Below are 19,810 nucleotides of genomic sequence, written 5' to 3' on the forward strand. Positions count from 1 at the left end.
CGGTAAGTAAATTCTTATTATATTCCTAGTCGGAATGTTTTGTTGCTGGTTGAAATGCAAAATTGTGTTTCCTATGTGTGCGAACTATAGTGAGTCAATTTTTCATTAGTCTCTTTCTAATCTATATTTATGAATAAATTGCAAAATGGTAGATTTGAAATGTTTATATTACAGGGTAGGGCAACTTAACCTGCGATATATCTAGTAAATCCTTGTTGTCAGCTCATCCTGGCATGCATTAGAAATCTATTTGTAGACATGGGCATGTCACTTACAAAAACATCTCTTATCTCTATCCTCCTACTTTTATTGGACAGCCCAGTGATGAATAGCAGAGGTTAGAGCCGAGTACTGATCCTAGACCGTGCTGAAATTGGCTCGCTTGTATACAGAAATATTACTGTGCTGTTTTACAGACTGTGTGTGTCCATGGGACTCCCCAAATCACAGAAAAACCTATGGTGGTCTGGGAAAGAGAACAAAGAGTAGGAGAGTTTAGAAGCTGGTCTGTTCAAACAAACAAAAGTACAATCAAGATGATAGTTGCAAGTTCGGGCTAACGCGCAGAAAGAAACCACTTAAAGTGTAATTATTTAAAGGAGAGTCTTTTGACCGTTTGATTAAATGAAGTATTGAGTTTCATTCATGTGTTTGTTTTCCTCTTGCGTTTTGTAAACTTAGGGGATAAAAAGAGTCTCAAATTCAGACCTGCCATTCTACAAGGTGTAGATGTAACATGCTGTTAGATACAATCCAAATTATGGTTAATGCACTGTGATGTTTAGTTTTATCTGCTGTCATTAATTAATGATACTGATGAGACAACACTTTCTTACTAGAGGAGAATTAAAGCTGTCTGCTGTTTACGGATGTGTCTTCCATTGTTGTTACTGCAGTCACGTTAAACAGCCCTTCTGGTCGCACCTAGCCTGATCGCATTCACTTACACAAGCATCTTTTCATACGTCTTTTCACCAAAAATGTCTTATTTGCATTGCTATGTGAATAAGCCTCACAAGCAGACTATGCTGATTAAAATAATATGTGGCGTGTGTATAGTCTGTGTGCGACTGCAGCTGTATGTGCATATGAAATGCTACGTTAGTGTTTTCAACTGACACTGTAATGTAGCATCTCATCTGCAGATACAGCTGCAAATATACACATGCCACATATTTTAATTGGCATAGTCTACTTGTGAGTCTTATTCACACGGCTATTTTAATAAGATGCATTTTCAGATAATACAGACGCCCGGCGCTGGCCAAGGCCAAAGGCTCTTATGCACCCTGTGTGCCACGGCTCATAAAGTATGGAGGCTAGACCAGGAAGGACGCATCTGTAAATGCTCAGGTTTAGTCAGTTTTATTTTTATTTTAAAATTATCAGCCTGTTGGCTGCAAAACCAATTCGAACCAAAATTTAAATAGATGTTTGCAAATCTGTGAAGTGCCCCAGCTGCAGCATGTATCTGAAATATTTCCAGTGTTACAAGTATTGCACAAGTCCTCAGATTTAAATGGCAAATCGGGTTGGGTATGTGTGACCGGTGGTAAGGAGACCGCCTGTCACCATACAGACGCCGGGATCCTGGTTCGAGATGCCCGGTGGGCGGGGGGGGGGGGGCTCGAGCGCAACGAAGCCCCTTGCGGGCTTGCTGCGTTCGCCATGCTGCGGGCTCAGTGGTAAGCTGCGCTTGCCACAGATTATATTCCCACTCTATAGTTGTCGTGTACACCAATGACTGGGAATAGTTCCTGTTAGTCGACATGCCAACTATCGGGATTGTTAGGGGGTGGGGTCTCCTGACTGCCGGTCACACAATTATGTCCCGGAAAATGTGCCCATTCTCATAGCACTGGTACAGGATGGGTATGAAATTCATCCCGCTGGTCCGACTCCCGATGCTGAAAATGCAGATGGCTTCCGTTTAAGTATTTTACCCCTACTCCTAATCATCCTCCTACAGCCTAACCCTAACTGTCCCCTCCTGCAGCCTAATCTTAACAACCCTCTACTGCAGCCTAAACCTAACCCTCCCCTAGTGCTTAACCCAGACTCAAACACTCATACTCTATAGCTGCGGGCAACATTTAGGGTGCAATGGAGAGCTGGAGAAATCGCGTCAGCCAGTTAGACAATCATCATAACAATAAAAGGTGGCCACTCGTGGTGCTACCGTTTATAACCTTTATAGAATAAATAGCTTACACATTTGCAGATAAATAGGTGAGAAATGTCACTCTTAAATTCATAAATAATCAATTTTTTCGTACTGCAGATTTTACTTCCTAAAACTTGGAGAAAGACAACACAATAGTGCAAATAAGAGATGGCACCATAAAGCAAAGGATTATTTTATTGGTCCCACTCGCATAAATACAGATGAGTCCGCGTGTATCACCCTCATAGGGTCAACAGAAGTAGATCTTCATATAGCTAGGGCTTAAAAAGGATAAATACAGTGCAATCCCGTTTATGAAAGATAAAACATTTAATACAACAATGCACTCACATGCACTCGCATACAAGCATATATCATCAGTTCTCTGGTTAGCCTCCCCAACAGTCACATAAATCCAGATGGAATTGGAGTCCCTTCAGGACTGCCAGATGATACACTACAGTCCCCAATGCTGGGAAAACAAATAGGAGTTTTCGGATGCAGTATCCTTCCTCAGAAGCATGCTTCTGAGGAAGGATACAACATCCGAAAACGCGTTTAAGCAGTAAAAGGGACTCTGGACTAATTGGACCTCGCAGCCACGCCGCACCGGGAGTACTCATTTGTTTTCCCAGCATTGGGGACTGTAGTGTATCACCTTTTGCAAACAAATATATTCAGAATTTTGTTCATAAATGTCATTTTAGCCATGATTGTGCAAAGTGTCAAATTTATCCAAATTTCACCCAACTCTTTCAGTAAATTCCTGCAATTCATGAAAGGAAGAGTGCTTCATAGAGGGCAACATCTAATTGGCTGTGTATCAATGAAAGCTAATCAAATTCCACCATCTGTGGATGTAAATTCCCCTCTCGGTTAGACCCATCTACTGACCACTGTCTTACAACAACATACCTTTATGGCAAGGTATGGATGTAACTTCTTTCATCATCATTGCTGCTTAATTAAGTAAAAAGTGATTTGGGATGCATTAATATATGCAATTAATGTCATAAGCATAGTGGTGGCTTTTGCTATCTTTGCTTAAAGCAAACTTTCTATTTCGTCCTAGAGGATGTTGGGCCGCTCAAAGAACCATGGGGTATAGACTGGATCCGCAGGAGACATGGGCACTTTAAGACTTTCAAAGGGGGCGTGACCTGGCTCCTCCCTCTATATCCCCCACCAGACTCCGTTTTAGAAATGTGCCCGGACGAGACACAGGGCACTAGGAGGAGCTCCTAGAGTTTCTCTGAAAGACTTAATGTTAGGTTTTTTATTTTGGGAAGATCTGCTGGCTACAGACTCCCTGCTTCGTGGGCAAGAGGGGAGAGCAGTCTAGACCCACTTCTGATGAGTTCCAGGGCTCTGCTGCTGCTGACAGGATGCCTTCAGCTCCTGAGGGGAGACGAACGCCGGGCTCTCCTGGATGCGCCCTCCCGCAGCTTGCCGTCCCCCCTCTTCAAGCCAGAAGTCAGAAGACAGGTGAGTATAAGAAGAAAGAAGACTTCTCTTCATCTTTCAAGACGGCATTGTAGAGGTACCGCACAGCGGCTATGCACAGTGCGCGCCGAGCTCCCGCTGAGTACACACCGCTGGGTGCAGGGCGCGGGGGGGGGGGGGGGACCCTGGGGAGTATATATTACCTCATATATAAGGCTGGCTTAATCCTACAGTGCCCTGGCACTGACCCCTTACCCCCGCCGGCATGTAATTAAATAATAAAGGCGGGAAGAAGCGCACCATGTTGGGGGCGGAGCTTCTTCCTCACGGCTCACCTGTGCCATTTCCTCCTCCACAAGCTGAAGTCGCTGGGCCTTCCTCTTCGCAGCAAGTACCAGGGGGCTAAACAGACATGAGAGGGCATATTTATTGATGTAAAACAAGCGCAGACAGCTCTGGGACATCTTTGGTGTTCACAGACCTGCTTATTTGGGGCTGGGATGTGAGCTGGCTTTTTCCCTTTGTGTTCCCTCACTGCTTGGTGTGTGTGCTGTTTCTCAGGTGTCGACATGTCGCAGGCTGATTATTCCTCTCCGGGGGACGATTTGTTGGGAACACCAAATGTTTTGAGAGTGGCCATGTCGGCACCGCCGTCTGCAGATTGGTTAAATTCTTTGCATGCTAGTGTCGCATCATTAAATCAAAAGTTTGATGAGTCTGCGTCTCAATCCCAGGTGTGGTAGAGAACAGTAGAGGACGCTTTATTGCAGTTGCAAGACCCTGCAGGGTCACACAAACGTAGTTTTGACCAATTAGTTGACACAGGTACCGACACGGACTCTGATGCCGATGTCGATTATGCTGATTCCAGATTAGATCCAAGATTGGCTAAGAGTATTCAGTATATGATTGTAGCTGTTAAAGATATCTTGAATATTAATGAGGACCCTATTACACCTGAAACCAAGGTCCTGATTTACAAGGAGAAAAAGCGCTCTGTTACTTTTCCTTCTTGTTTTGAACTGAATGCTCTCTTTGATAGCATTAGAAATAACTCTGATAAAAAGTTTCAGATTCCTAAAAGAATCAACGTGGCATACCCTTTTCCCGAGTCGGATAGGGACCCGTGGGAGAATCCCCCCACTGTAGACAAAGCCCTGGCGCGTTTGTCAAAACAGGTAGCCCTCCCTGCAGCTCAGTCGACGACTCTTAAGGAGCCGGCAGACCGTAAGCAGGAGGCTACCCTGAAGGCTATTTTCACTACTACAGGGACGTTTCTCAGGCCTTTTATTGCGTCCGCGTGGGTCAGTAGTGCTATTGAAAAGTGGGCAGACACTTTATCTTCTGATTGGGAGAATCTAGATAGAGATTCCATCCAGGTGATGCTGGGTTATATGAGAGATGCAGCTGCATACTTGAAAGAGGCTGTATGTGACGCTGGCCTCCTTAGTGCTAAGGCGAATGCTATGTCCATTGCGGCTAGACGTGCGCTTTGGACTCATCAGTGGAATGCTGACGCTGATTCCAAAAGGAATATGGAATCCCTTCCCTTCAAGGGAGGAGAACTTTTCGGTGAAGGCCTTGCTGATTTAGTATCAACAGCTACCGCGGGTAAATCTACCTTCTTACCCTCGGTTCTTACGCAGCAAAAGAAACAGCCAAATTATCAAATGCATTCCTTTCGGCCCAACAAGTATAGAAGGGGCCGAGGCAACTTCTTTCAGGCTACCAGAGGAAGAGGTAGAGGAAAAAGGGCACCCGCCTCCTCGGGTGTCCAGGAGCAGAGGTCCTCCCCGTCTCCTCCTAAACCCACCGCATGACGCCGGGTCCCCATTACAGGGACCCGCTCTGGTGGGGGCACGTCTCAGGTTTTTCAGTCAGGTCTGGGTTCGCTCGGGTCTAGACCCTTGGGTGTTGAAGATTGTATCCCAGGGGGTACACACTGGAGTTTCAAGACGTGCCCCCTCGCCGGTTTTTCAAATCAGCCTTGCCAGCTTCACTTCAGGAAAGGGAACTAGTCTGCAGTGCAGTACAAAAATTGTGTCTAAATCAGGTTGTGGTCCCGGTACCCCTAGATCGGCAGGGCTTTTATTCAAGCCTGTTCGTGGTGCCGAAGCCAGACGGCTCGGTGAGACCTATTCTCAACCTGAAATCTCTCAACTTATTCCTAGAGAAATTCAAATTCAAGATGGAGTCTCTCAGAGCGGTGATCTCCAGTCTGGAGGAAGGAGAGTTCATGGTCTCCTTGGACATAAAGGACGCTTACCTTCATGTCCCCATTTATCCTCCTCACCAAAGATTCCTGAGGTTTGCTATCCAGGATACGCACTACCAGTTTCAGACGTTGCTGTTTGGTCTGTCCACGGCTCCGAGGATTTTTACCAAAGTAATGGTAGAAATGATGGTTCTCCTGCGCAGGCAAGGAGTTACAATTATCCCGTACTTGGACGATCTCCTGATAAAGGCGAAGTCCAAAGACAAGTTGTTACAGGACATTGCACTGTCCATGTCAGTTCTGCAACAGCACGGCTGGCTCCTGAACTTGCAAAAGTCACAGTTGATCCCGACAACCCGTTTGGCGTTTTTGGGCATGATTCTGGACGCGGTCCAGCTGAAGGTTTTTCTCCCTGTGGAGAAAGCTCTGGAAATTCAGAGTTTGGTAAAACTCTTATTGAAACCGAAAACGGTTTCCATTCATCAATGCATTCAATTGCTGGGAAAGATGGTGGCGGCATACGAGGCCCTCCAATTCGGGAGGTTCCATGCCAGAGTGTTTCATTGGGATCTGTTGGACAAGTGGTCCGGATCCCACCTGCATATGCACCGGAAGATAATTCTATCTCCCTACACCAGGATCTCCCTCCTGTGGTGGCTCAACAGCTCTCACCTCCTTGCAGGACGTCTGTTCGGGATCCAGGACTGGATCTTAGTGACCACGGATGCAAGTCTCCGAGGTTGGGGGGCAGTCACTCTGGGGGTGACCTTCCAGGGAAGATGGTCAAGTCCAGAAACTCATCTTCACATCAATGTTCTGGAACTGAGGGCCATTTACAACGGCCTTCTACAAGCGGAACATCATCTTCGAGACCTGCCGGTTCTGATTCAATCGGACAATGTCACGGCAGTAGCTTACATAAACCGCCAAGGCGGTACAAGAAGCAGGGCGGCAATGGCAGAAGCCACAAAGATTCTTCGCTGGGCGGAGAGGCATACAAGCGCTCTGTCGGCAATATTCATTCCGGGAGTGGACAACTGGGAAGCGGACTTCCTCAGCAGACACGACCTAAATCCAGGAGAGTGGAGCCTCCTTCCGGAGGTCTTCACGCTGCTGACAAAGCGATGGGGGGTTCCCCATTTAGACATGATGGCGTCTCGCCTCAACAAGAAACTTCTGAGGTATTGTTCTTGGTCCAGGGACCCTCAGGCGGACGCGGTGGATGCACTGACAACACCCTGGGTGTTCCTCTCAGTGTATGTGTTCCCTCCGGTTCCTCTCATCCCAAAGGTGCTGAGGCTTCTAAAAAGGACAAGCATTCCGGCGATCCTTGTGGTCCCGGACTGGCCAAGGAGAACTTAGTACCCGGATCTTTTGCCGTTACTGGTCGACGATCCCTGGCCTCTTCCTCTGCGCGAGGACCTGCTGCAGCAGGGGCCGTTCGTCTATCAAGACTTACAGCGGCTACGTTTGACGGCATGGCGGTTGAACGCCAGATTTTAGCCCAAAAGGGTATTCCCAGTGAAGTCATACCTACTCTTATCCTGGCCAGGAAGGGTGTGATGTCGAAGCACTATCACCGTATTTGGAGGAAATATATTTCCTGGTGCGAGTCCAAGAAAGCTCATGTGAAAAAATTTGACCTTGGCCGTTTTCTCCATTTTCTACAAAATTATGTGGATGAGGGCCTTAAATTGGGCTCCATTAAAGTACAGATTTCTGCTTTGTCCATTTTCTTTCAGAAACAATTGGCCTCACTTCCTGAGGTGCAGACCTTTGTGAAAGGGGTGTTGCATATCCAACCTCCTTTTGTGCCCCCTGTGGCACCTTGGGACCTTAACGTGGTGTTATCATTCCTTCAGTCACATTGGTTTGAACCTTTACGTAAAGTTGAGTTGAAATTCCTCACTTGGAAGGTTGTCATTTTATTGGCATTGGCATCCGCTAGGCGGGTGTCAGAGTTGGCGGCCTTGTCTCACGAGCCCTTATTTGATCTTGCATGAAGATCGTGCTGAGTTAAGAACTCGGCAACAATTTCTGCCAAAGGTGGTTTCCTCTTTTCATATTAACCGACCTATTGTGGTGCCAGTGGCTACTGGCGCTCTGGGTGCGGATAAGTCTCTGGATGTGGTCAGAGCCTTGAAAATCTATGTAGCCAGAACGGCTCCATTGCGTAAAACAGAGTTTCTGTTTATTTTATACGCTCCCAATAAGATTGGATGTCCTGCTTCCAAGCAGACCATTGCACGCTGGATTTGTCAAACAATTCAGCAAGCTCATTCCGCGGCAGGCTTGTCGTTACCGAAATCGGTTAATGCCCATTCCACTAGGAAGGTGGGCTCCTCCTGGGCGGCTGCCCGGGGTGTCTCGGCATTGCAACTTTGCCGAGCTGCTACTTGGTCGGGGTCAAACACGTTTGCTAAGTTTTACAAGTTTGATACTTTGGCCGATGAAGACCTTAGTTTTGGTCTATCGGTGCTGCAGAGTCATCCACACTCTCCCGCCCGTTTTAGAGCTTTGTTATAATCCCCATGGTTCTTTGACCGGCCCAACATCCTCTAGGACGAAATAGAAAATAGGATTTTGAATACCTACCGGTAAATCCTTTTCTATGAGTCCGTAGAGGATGTTGGGCGCCCGTCCCAGTGCGTACTGTATCTGCAGTGTAGTTCTGGTTAAACACAGTTGGTGTTATGGTTTTTTCAGCTTCTGGCTGAATCTTGTTCATGTCCGTTGACATGTGTTCAGTTATCTGCCATGTTGTACGGCATGCTTATGGCGTGAGCTGGTGTCGTGCTCACCTTTGTTGTTAAATCCTTTCCTCGAAATGTCCGTCTCGCCGGGCACAGTTCCAAACTGAGTCTGGTGGGGGTTATAGAGGGAGGAGCCAGGTCAAGCCCCCTTTGAAAGTCTTAAAGTGCCCATGTCTCCTGCGGATCCTGTCTATACCCCATGGTTCTTTGAGCGGCCCAACATCCTCTACGGACTCATAGAAAAGGATTTACCAGTAGGTATTCAAAATCCTATTTTAACCGATTGTTGCAAAGGCCTTTTTAATGTTGTATGAGGGGAGTGAAATAAGTTTCCGGATGCACAAAAAGTATTAATTACATACAAAATTTACGTTGCTTTTTTACAAAATATTCGCTAGAAGAGCCTATGCAAAGTTGCTTGCACTCAATCACTTGGTGAAGTAGTTGGACTAGTCTGAAGCAAGTATGTCTTCTACATACTGGATGAAGGTCTTCACTGCAGCTTCCGGTGACTCAAAACTAATCCAATGCATCTAGTGCTTAATTTGTGGGAACACAAAAGTCTCAGGGGGCAAGGTCCAGACTGACAATTGGATGACCAAACTCCAGGGTGCTTTCATGGGCCACAAAATCCACCACTTCCTTGTGAGCAGATGCATTGTTTTGATGAAAAAGGGCACCACAAGCACGAGATTCCTGGACGGTTCCTGGAAATGGCTTCCAGCACTTGCGGCAGGCATTGGTTAGCGTTCCAGTCCCCAGTGATAGTGAGCTGCTGCACGAGTGGTATGGTAGCTACATGACCAGTCTTGGCCACAAAAACAGCCACCATCTGCTCGACCATGGTGCGATCATGACGTAAATTCCAACTGCGGTCCACTGGGCCAACTGTTTGGTCTCAGGGTCAAAACTGTAGCTCCAGGATTCTTCACTACTGATGATCTCCCAGACAAAGTTTGAGCGACCACCATCAAACCTGGCTAGCATGTTACGGCACCAAGTCACCTGAGCCTAATTCTGCTCTCAAGTCAGCTGATGGGGCAACCAGCGTGCAGAAAACGTACTCCACGCAAAGCTTGGCATGAGCATCAGCACCAAAAGCAGCTTGCAGTCTGTCAATACTCTCCTGCTGTCGCAGACCACTCGTCTTAGTTGTAGAAAATCATGGCTCTAGAGTGGCCTCTGTTGAGCTCTGTAACGAGTTTGTGAACGAACTGAACATTCATACTTCTTCGGTATGTAGTGCTGCTTATATATGGTTCTGTGCCTTGACCTTTCACAAGAACGTTAGTCAGAGACTACAGTTCACAAGCAGAAAGTCAGATTGTATCTACTCTGCCTATGCATTGCAGGCCCCTCGTATCTTTACAACAACTTCTGAAATAATGTATAAACAGATGTAGCCATGCTCATCCAGCGAGGCTACATCGCAAACATGCACTGATGGCAAGCAGCCCCAATTCAACAAGTTTGGTAAGACTAAAAAGCATTGGGCTACCAGAGGACCGGTTGGGAAAACAGATAATAAGCCATCAGCCTGATGGTGCGGGCTTCCACTTGGGGGACTCCAGAGTGGGGGGCCGACTTCTTCAGTTTGCACAGATTTGTCAGCAGCCTACAACAGATGCCTGGGTGCAGGAAGCGGTATCTCTGTTATGCTTTTGCCTTCAAGAAGTACCCTCCTTGAAGGTTTTTATGTACCAGCCCGTCTCGGGTAGAGACGAAGGCCAGGGCTTTGTTAGAAGCAGTTCAGAAATTGCTTCAGTCAGGAGTAGTCATTTGAGTTCCTCCTGCACAACGAGGACAGGGTTTCTACTCCAACCTGTTTTTAGTTCAGAAGCCAAATGGGTCATTTCAGCCCATTCTCAATCTCAAAGTACTGAACAAATACATTTGGGTACCTCGGTTTCACATGGAGACGTTACTTTCCATCATTTTGGCCATGGAGCCAGGGGATTATATGGTATCCCTGGATATACAGGATGCTTACCTACATGTTACTATAGCACTGTCCCATCAGTGCTATCTCAGGTTCGCTATCCTCCAACATCATTTTCAGTTTTAGGCCCTACCTTTTGGGTTAGCCACAGCTCCCAGAGTATTTACCAAGAATATGGTGGTAATGGCAGCTTATCTCCGCACAGCAGGGGATAAGAATATTTCCATACCTCAACGATCTTTTAATCCTGGCACAGACGCAGGAATTGCTCTTATGTCATCTGTAACAGACAATAACATGTCTGCAGAACCACGGGTGGCTCATAAATTGGGCAAAATCGTCTCTGGTTCCGTCACAACGGATGACTCACTTGGGGGCTATACTGGATTCAAGTCTTCAGAGAGTAATTTTACCTCTGAACAAGATATCCAAGGTTCAGTCAAGGATTCAGGACTTGTTACACAGTCAAAAGGTATCCATTCACGCAGCAGGGCGCGTGATGGGTTTGATGGTGTCAACAATCGACATGGTGGAGTATGCACAATTCCACTCGAGGCCTCTGCAGTGTCTGATTCTTGCCAAATGGAATGGGTTGCATCAGACGATAAAAACACAGACTATGGTTCTTACAATAGAAGTAAGAAGGTTATTAGCCTGGTGGCTACGGACAACCCATCTGGACAAGGGGAGACCCTTTTGGATATTAGATTGGGAAAGTCTGACGACAGATGCCAGTCTCCAGGGCTGGGGAGCAGTATCAGGAAGGTTGTGTTTTCAGGGGCAGTAGACCAAGGAAGAAAAGTTGCCTTCCAATAAATATATTGGAACTTCGGGCCATATACATGGCACTGATTCAGGCAAAAGACATTCTTCGGGGGAAACCAGTCCAGATCCGCTCGGACAATGCAACGGCAGTAGCCTACCTCAGCCATCAGGGAGGAACTTGCATCCGAAAAGCGATGAAGGCGGTAAGTCACATACTAAAGTGGGCAGAACTTCATCATCCAGCCTTGTCCGCAGTGTTCATTCCGGGAGTCCTAAACTGGGAAGCTAACTTTCTCAGTCGACACGCCATTCAAGCAAGCGAATGGGCTCTACACCCGTAGGTCTTCCAGACTCTAGTAGACAAGTGGGGGTTGCCAGAGATAGATCTCATGGCTTCCCGGCTGAACAAAGTGCTCGCATACGGGTCAAGAACAAAGGATACCAGAGCAATCTTTGTGGATGCCCTGTCGGTGAGATGGGATTTTCATCTGGCTTATGTGTTTCCTCCAATCACCCTATTACCCAGGGTGGTGAGAAAGAAAAAGCAAGGAAAAGCTGCCGTGATACTAATAGCTCCGGCTTGGCACAGAAGGCATTGGTACACAGATCTGCAGAGGATGTCTATGGATGTTCCACTTCTGCTCCCTCAACGTCCATATCTACTAATGCAGGGTCCTTGTTATCACAGACATCTGGATCGACTGTCTTTGATGGCGTGGCTCTTGAAACCTCTATCCTGAAGTCAAGAGGATTCTCACAACAGGTAATTCAAACTATGCTCAGAACAAGGAAACCTTGTATTCATTGGTGCAGTGAACGGAAAATGGACCCCAAGTCTTTCAGAGTTTCCAGGGTCTTAGCATTCCTTCAGGCAAGAATGGATAAAGGTTTGAAGGTGGCTTCCTTGAGAGTGCAAGTGTCGGCATTGACTGTATGATTCCAAAAGAAAATTGCCAATTTACAGGATGTGCATACTTTTTTCCAGGGAATGCTGCGCATTCAACCTCCTTTTGTTCCTAATACAGTGCCTTGGGACTTAAGTCTAGTACTGAAAGCTCTTCAAGTTGCCCTGTTTGAACTACTTAATAAAGTGGATCTTAAATGGTTGACAGCTAAAGTTCTCTTTCTACTGGCTATGGCTGGAACAGTATAAGACTTAGGGGCATTATCATGTCATTCCCCATTTCTGATTTTTTTTATACAGATAATGCAGTTCTCAGAACTAGATCTGGGTATCTTCCGAAGGTGGTGTCTAGATTCCACCTTAATGAAGAAATTGTAGTCCTAGCTTTCCAGGTACCGGGCCTTTCTGCGGGAGATGCATCGCTGGATGTGGTCCGTGCATTAAGGATCTACGTGGATCGAAGTGACGTGCGGTGGGGTGAGGCAGGTCCTTTCCTGTCATACTAACGTTTTTACTGTATAAATTATATGAAAAATATAAAGAATATGTTTGAAATATCTTCTTTGCAATATTCTAATCATTTTTATAGCCAAAACTGTGAGTAAAAAGTCTATGGCAGGTGAGGCAGTGCCTCACCTTCCTTTCTCTTCCGCACATCTCTGATCAAAACTCACAAAATTTCCAGGAGTTTATACTACTGCACCTGTGTAGAATGGCCAGATGTACCATTTGTCTCGTATATTGCGTGTAAATCTGGCTCTGGTACTAGCCAGTGCCTATTGAGCCATTTAGCTCACCGCACGTCCCTGGTGGATCGTACCAGTGCCATCAGGAAGACAGATTCTCTCTTCATTCTCTATGGATTTCACAAGAGCGGATGGCCTGCTGATAAGCAGACACTGGCTTTGGAAGAATATTTCAGAAGCAGATTCTCAGGCTGCTCCCTGTTCCGGCTAAAGTCTCTGCTCACTCTATTCGTAAGGTAGGTCCATCATGGGCAGCACATCGTGGTGCTTCAGCAGAACAGATATGTAAGGCAGCCACATGGTATTCCATTAACACATTCATTAGACATTATGCCTTGGATACCTTTGCCTCTCATGGCTCTGAATTCGGGTAAAGGATTCTCCTGTCCAGTCAGGAGCGTCCCCACCACTAAATTGCTTTGGGAAATCCCTTTGTTATTTTGTTATTCTGTGGATAACCTGTGGACCCTGCTGGAGAAATATACGTAAGAACTTACCGTTGATAATGGTATTTCTCCTAAGTCCACCGGGATCCCACCCTGACACACCTGATTTGAAGATCCTTTTACTCACTAACTGCTTACTTCTTGTACGGAAGGGTGTGCATGGGTGTTCTTATCGCCTGATTAGGGCTATCTATGATGCTCCTGCCTTGAGCTTTGGAATACAACGGATTTGCCTGAACAAGGAGGCGGGGATATATGGACGGGCCCGTTGCATACTGGGATGCCGGAAAATCTTTGACCGATTGGTGCAAATCCTCTGTTGCTTCATCATATCCCATTGTTATCCTGTGGATCCTGTGGACTTATGGTAAGAACTTACCGTTGATAACGGTATTTCTCCTAACGTATATATTTGACCTTATCCCAGGTATAGACAATGTGTGTGTGTGTGTGTGTGTGTGTGTATGTATGTATGTATGTATGTATATATATATATATTTATTTGTTTTTGTAGTGAGGGGTATTTCTGAATGTTTTCATTTATATTTTTATCCATAGACAGATTGGTATTTTTTCCCCCACTGTGGATATTCTAACAGAAATCTAAAAGTAGACCAAGGTTTCTGCTCCTTTCCTGAAAGGAAAAAGCTCCATGTTCACCCTCTACCAGCATCCGCCAGTGGAATTTGCAACAATCCTGTAGTTTCAAAACAGTTGGGAATTTTGCGCACACTCCTCGTCTGACATGCTGATTAGGCTGCTGATAAGATTCTTAGTTACAAGCTTGGCCTGCCCTGCTTACAAATGCTGAAGCTTCTGCTATTGTACATATAAGACATGCATGAGACATACACTTATGGAAAGCAACGCTGGAAGTTTCAGAAAAAAAAAAAAAAAAAAATATATATATATATATATTTCTCTGACGTCCTAGTGGATGCTGGGGACTCCGTCAGGACCATGGGGAATAGCGGCTCCGCAGGAGACAGGGCACAAAAGTAAAAGCTTTAGGATCAGGTGGTGTGCACTGGCTCCTCCCCCTATGACCCTCCTCCAAGCCTCAGTTAGATTTTTGTGCCCGGCCGAGAAGGGTGCAATCTAGGTGGCTCTCCTAAAGAGCTGCTTAGAGTAAAAGTTTTGTTAGGTTTTTTATTTTCAGTGAGTCCTGCTGGCAACAGGCTCACTGCATCGAGGGACTTAGGGGAGAGAAGTGAACTCACCTGCGTGCAGGATGGATTGGCTTCTTAGGCTACTGGACACCATTAGCTCCAGAGGGAGTCGGAACACAGGTCTCACCCTGGGGTTCGTCCCGGAGCCGCGCCGCCGACCCCCTTGCAGATGCCGAAAAGTGAAGAGGTCCAGAAACCGGCGGCAGAAGACTTTTCAGTCTTCATAAGGTAGCGCACAGCACTGCAGCTGTGCGCCATTGTTGTCGGCACACTTCATAGCAGCGGTCACTGAGGGTGCAGGGCGCTGGGGGGGGGCGCCCTGGGCAGCAATGATAGTACCTTATTCTGGCTAAAAATACATCACATATAGCCCCTGGGGGCTATATGGATGTATTTAACCCCTGCCAGGTCTCAGAAAAACGGGAGAAGAAGCCCGCCGAAAAGGGGGCGGGGCCTATTCTCCTCAGCACACAGCGCCATTTTCCCTCACAGAAATGCTGGTGGGAAGGCTCCCAGGCTCTCCCCTGCACTGCACTACAGAAACAGGGTTAAAACAGAGAGGGGGGGCACTTATTTGGCGATATGACTATATATATTAAAATGCTATAAGGGAAAAACACTTATATAAAGGTTGTCCCTGTATAATTATAGCGTTTTTGGTGTGTGCTGGCAAACTCTCCCTCTGTCTCCCCAAAGGGCTAGTGGGGTCCTGTCCTCTATCAGAGCATTCCCTGTGTGTGTGCTGTGTGTCGGTACGTGTGTGTCGACATGTATGAGGACGATGTTGGTGAGGAGGCGGAGCAATTGCCTGTAATGGTGATGTCACTCTCTAGGGAGTTGACACCGGAATGGATGGCTTATTTAAGGAATTACGTGATAATGTCAACACGCTGCAAGGTCGGTTGACGACATGAGACGGCCGGCAAACCAATTAGTACCTGTCCAGGCGTCTCAAACACCGTCAGGGGCGTTAAAACGTCCTTTTACCTCAGTCGGTCGACACAGACACGGACACTGACTCCAGTGTCGACGGTGAAGAAACAAACGTATTTTCCTTTAGGGCCACACGTTACTTGTTAAGGGCAATGAAGGAGGTGTTACATATTTCTGATACTACAAGTACCACAAAAAAGGGTATTATGTGGAGTGTGAAAAAACTACCTGTAGTTTTTCCTGAATCAGATAAATTAAATGAAGTGTGTGATGATGCGTGGGTTTCCCCCGATAGAAAATTATTGGCGGTATACCCTTTCCCGCCAGAAGTTAGGGCGCGTTGGGAAACACCCCTTAAGGTGGATAAGGCGCTCACACGCTTATCAAAACAAGTGGCGGTACCGTCTCCAGATAGGGCCGCCCTCAAGGAGCCAGCTGATAGGAGGCTGGAAAATATCCTAAAAAGTATATACACACATACTGGTGTTATACTGCGACCAGCGATCGCCTCAGCCTGGATGTGCAGCGCTGGGGTGGCTTGGTCGGATTCCCTGACTGAAAATATTGATACCCTTGACAGGGACAGTATTTTATTGACTATAGAGCATTTAAAGGATGCATTTCTATATATGCGAGATGCACAGAGGGATATTTGCACTCTGGCATCAAGAGTAAGTGCGATGTCCATATCTGCCAGAAGTTGTTTATGGACACGACAGTGGTCAGGTGATGCAGATTCCAAACGGCACATGGAAGTATTGCCGTATAAAGGAGAAAAAGACCACGTCTTTTCAGCCTCAGTCCTTTCGTCCCCATAAGGGCAAGCGGGCAAAAGGCCAGTCATATCTGCCATGGGATAGAGGAAAGGGAAGAAGACTGCAGCAGGCAGCCCATTCCCAGAAACAGAAGCCCTCCACCGCTTCTGCGAAGTCCTCAGCATGATGCTGGGGCCGTACAAGCGGACTCGGGTGCGGTGGGGGGGGTCGTCTCAAGAGTTTCAGCACGCAGTGGGCTCACTCGCAAGTGGACCCCTGGATCCTACAAGTAGTATCCCAGGGGTACAGATTGGAAATTCGAGACGTCTCCCCCTCGCAGGTTCCTGAAGTCTGCTTTACCAACGTCTCCCTCCGACAGGGAGGCAGTAGTGGAAACAATTCACAAGCTGTATTCCCAGCAGGTGATAATCAAAGTACCCCTCCTACAACAAGGAAAGGGGTATTATTCCACACTATATTGTGGTACTGAAGCCAGACGGCTCGGTGAGACCTATTCTAAATCTGAAATAGTTGAACACTTACATACAAAGGTTCAAATCAAGATGGAGTCACTCAGAGCAGTGATAGCGAACCAGGAAGAAGGGGACTATATGGTGTCCCGGGACATCAGGGATGCTTACCTCCATGTCCCAATTTGCCCTTCTCACCAAGGGTACCTCAGGTTCGTGGTACAGAACTGTCACTATCAGTTTCAGACGCTGCCGGTTGGATTGTCCACGGCACCCCGGGTCCTTACCAAGGTAATGGCCGAAATGATGATTCTTCTTCAAAGAAAATGGACGATCTCCTGATAGGGGCAAGGTCCAGAGAACAGTTGGAGGTCGGAGTAGCACTATCTCAAGCAGTTCTACGACAGCACGGGTGGATTCTAAATATTCCAAAACCGCAGCTGTTTCCGACGACACGTCTGCTGTTCCTAGGGATGATTCTGGACACAGTCCAGAAAAAGGTGTTTCTCCCGGAGAAGAAAGCCAGGGAGTTATCCGAGCTAGTCAGGAACCTCCTAAAACCAGGAAAAGTGTCAGTGCATCATTGCACAAGGGTCCTGGGAAAAATGGTGGCTTCTTACGAAGCGATTCCATTCGGTAGATTTCACGCAAGAACTTTTCAGTGGGATCTGCTGGAAAAATGGTCCGGATCGCATCTTCAGATGCATCAGCGGATAACCCTGTCTCCAAGGACAAGGGTGTTTCTTCTGTGGTGGCTGCAGAGTGCTCATCTACTAAAGGGCCGCAGACTCGGCATTCAGGACTGGGTCCTGGTGACCACGGATGCCAGCCTGAGAGGCTGGGGAGCAGTCACACAGGGAAAAAATTTCCAGGGAGTGTGATCAAGTCTGGAGACTTCTCTCCACATAAATATACTGGAGCTAAGGGCAATTTACAATGTTCTAAGCTTAGCAAGACCTCTGCTTCAAGGTCAGCCGGTATTGATCCAGTGGGACAACATCACGGCAGTCGCCCACGTAAACAGACAGGGCGGCACAAGAAGCAGGAGGGCAATGGCAGAAACTGCAAGGATTCTTCGCTGGGCGAAAAATCATGTGATAGCACTGTCAGCAGTGTTCATTCCGGGAGTGGACAACTGGGAAGCAGACTTCCTCAGCAGGCACGACCTCCACCCGGGAGAGTGGGGACTTCATCGGGAAGTATTCCACATGATTGTGAACCGTTGGGAAAGACCAAAGGTGGACATGATGGCGTCCCACCTGAACAAAAAACTGGACAGGTATTGCGCCAGGTCAAGAGACCCTCAAGCAATATCTGTGGACGTTCTGGTAACACCGTGGGTGTACCAGTCGGTGTATGTGTTCCCTCCTCTGCTTCTCATAACCAAGGTACTGAGAATTATAAGACGTAGAGGAGTAAGAACTATACTCGTGGCTCCGGATTGGCCAAGAAGGACGTGGCACCCGGAACTTCAAGAAATGCTCACAGAGGACTCATGGCCTCTGCCGCTAAGAAGGGACTTGCTTCAGCAAGTACCAGGTCTGTTCCAAGACTTACCGCGGCTGCGTTTGACGGCATGGCGGTGGAACGCCAGATCCTAAGGGAAAAAGGCATTCCGGAAGAGGTCATTCCTACCCTGGTCAAAGCCAGGAAGGAGGTGACCGCAAAACATTATCACCACATGGGGCGAAAATATGTTGCGTGGTGTGAGGCCAGGAAGGCCCCACGAAGAAATTTCAACTCGGTCGATTCCTGCATTTCCTGCAAACAGGAGTGTCTATGGGCCTCAAATTGGGGTCCATTAAGGTTCAAATTTCGGCCCTGTAAATTTTCTTCCAGAAAGAATTGGCTTCAGTTCCTGAAGTCCAGAAGTTTGTCAAGGGAGTATTGCATATACAACCCCCTTTTTGTGCCTCCAGTGGCACTGTGGGATCTCAACGTAGTTCTGGGATTCCTCAAATCACATTTTAAACCGCTCAAATCTGTGGATTTGAAATATCTCACATGGAAAGTGACCATGCTGTTGGCCCTGGCCTCGGCCAGGCGAGTGTCAGAATTGGCGGCTTTGTCTCACAAAAGCCATATCTGATTGTCCATTCGGACAGGGCAGAACTGCGGACTCGTCCCCAGTTTCTTCCTAAGGTGGTGTCAGCGTTTCACCTGAACCAGCTTATTGTGGTACCTGCGGCTACTAGGGACTTGGAGGACTCCAAGTTGCTAGATGTTGTCAGGGCCCTGAAAATATAGGTTTCCAGGACGGCTGGAGTCAGGAAAACTGACTCGCTGTTATCCTGTATGCACCCAACAAACTGGGTGCTCTTGCTTCTAAGCAGACGATTGCTCGTTGGATTTGTAGCACATTTCAACTTGCACATTCTGTGGCAGGCCTGCCACAGCCTAAATCTGTCAAGGCCCATTCCACAAGGAAGGTGGGCTCATCCTGGGCGGCTGCCCGAGGGGTCTCGGCATTACAACTCTACCGAGCAGCTACGTGGTCGGGGGAGAACACGTTTGTAAAATTCTACAAATTTGATACCCTGGCTAAAGAGGACCTGGAGTTCTCTCATTCGGTGCTGCAGAGTCATCCGCACTCTCCCGCCCGTTTGGGAGCTTTGGTATAATCCCCATGGTCCTGACGGAGTCCCCAGCATCCACTAGGACGTCAGAGAAAATAAGATTTTACTTACCGATAAATCTATTTCTCGTAGTCCGTAGTGGATGCTGGGCGCCCATCCCAAGTGCGGATTGTCTGCAATACTTGTACATAGTTATTGTTACAAAAATCGGGTTATTATTGTTGTGAGCCATCTTTTCAGAGGCTCCGCTGTTATCATGCTGTTAACTGGGTTCAGATCACAGGTTGTACAGTGTGATTGGTGTGGCTGGTAGGAGTCTTACCCGGGATTCAAAATCCTTCCTTATTGTGTACGCTCGTCCGGGCACAGTATCCTAACTGAGGCTTGGAGGAGGGTCATAGGGGGAGGAGCCAGTGCACACCACCTGATCCTAAAGCTTTTACTTTTGTGCCCTGTCTCCTGCGGAGCCGCTATTCCCCATGGTCCTGACGGAGTCCCCAGCATCCACTACGGACTACGAGAAATAGATTTA

At 47.3% G+C, this 19,810-nt stretch overlaps 1 protein-coding gene and 1 long non-coding RNA gene across 3 annotated transcripts in view; one reads left to right on the plus strand and one right to left on the minus strand.

The window, feature by feature from the left end:
- The window catches only part of EXOC2 (exocyst complex component 2), a 546,170-nt gene that overhangs the window by 243,418 nt on the left and 282,942 nt on the right, over nt 1-19,810 (plus strand). The gene's annotated exons all lie outside the window — the stretch shown is intronic.
- LOC134927929 (uncharacterized) overlaps nt 216-19,810 on the minus strand; it is a 158,729-nt gene continuing 139,134 nt past the window's right edge. Inside the window, exon 3 of the long non-coding RNA XR_010177779.1 lies at nt 216-466. This is a non-coding gene — a long non-coding RNA (uncharacterized LOC134927929). The remainder of the gene's footprint in view (nt 467-19,810) is intronic.

Source organism: Pseudophryne corroboree, chromosome 5 (assembly GCF_028390025.1).
Source record: "Pseudophryne corroboree isolate aPseCor3 chromosome 5, aPseCor3.hap2, whole genome shotgun sequence".
NCBI classification, from domain to species: domain Eukaryota; kingdom Metazoa; phylum Chordata; class Amphibia; order Anura; family Myobatrachidae; genus Pseudophryne; species Pseudophryne corroboree.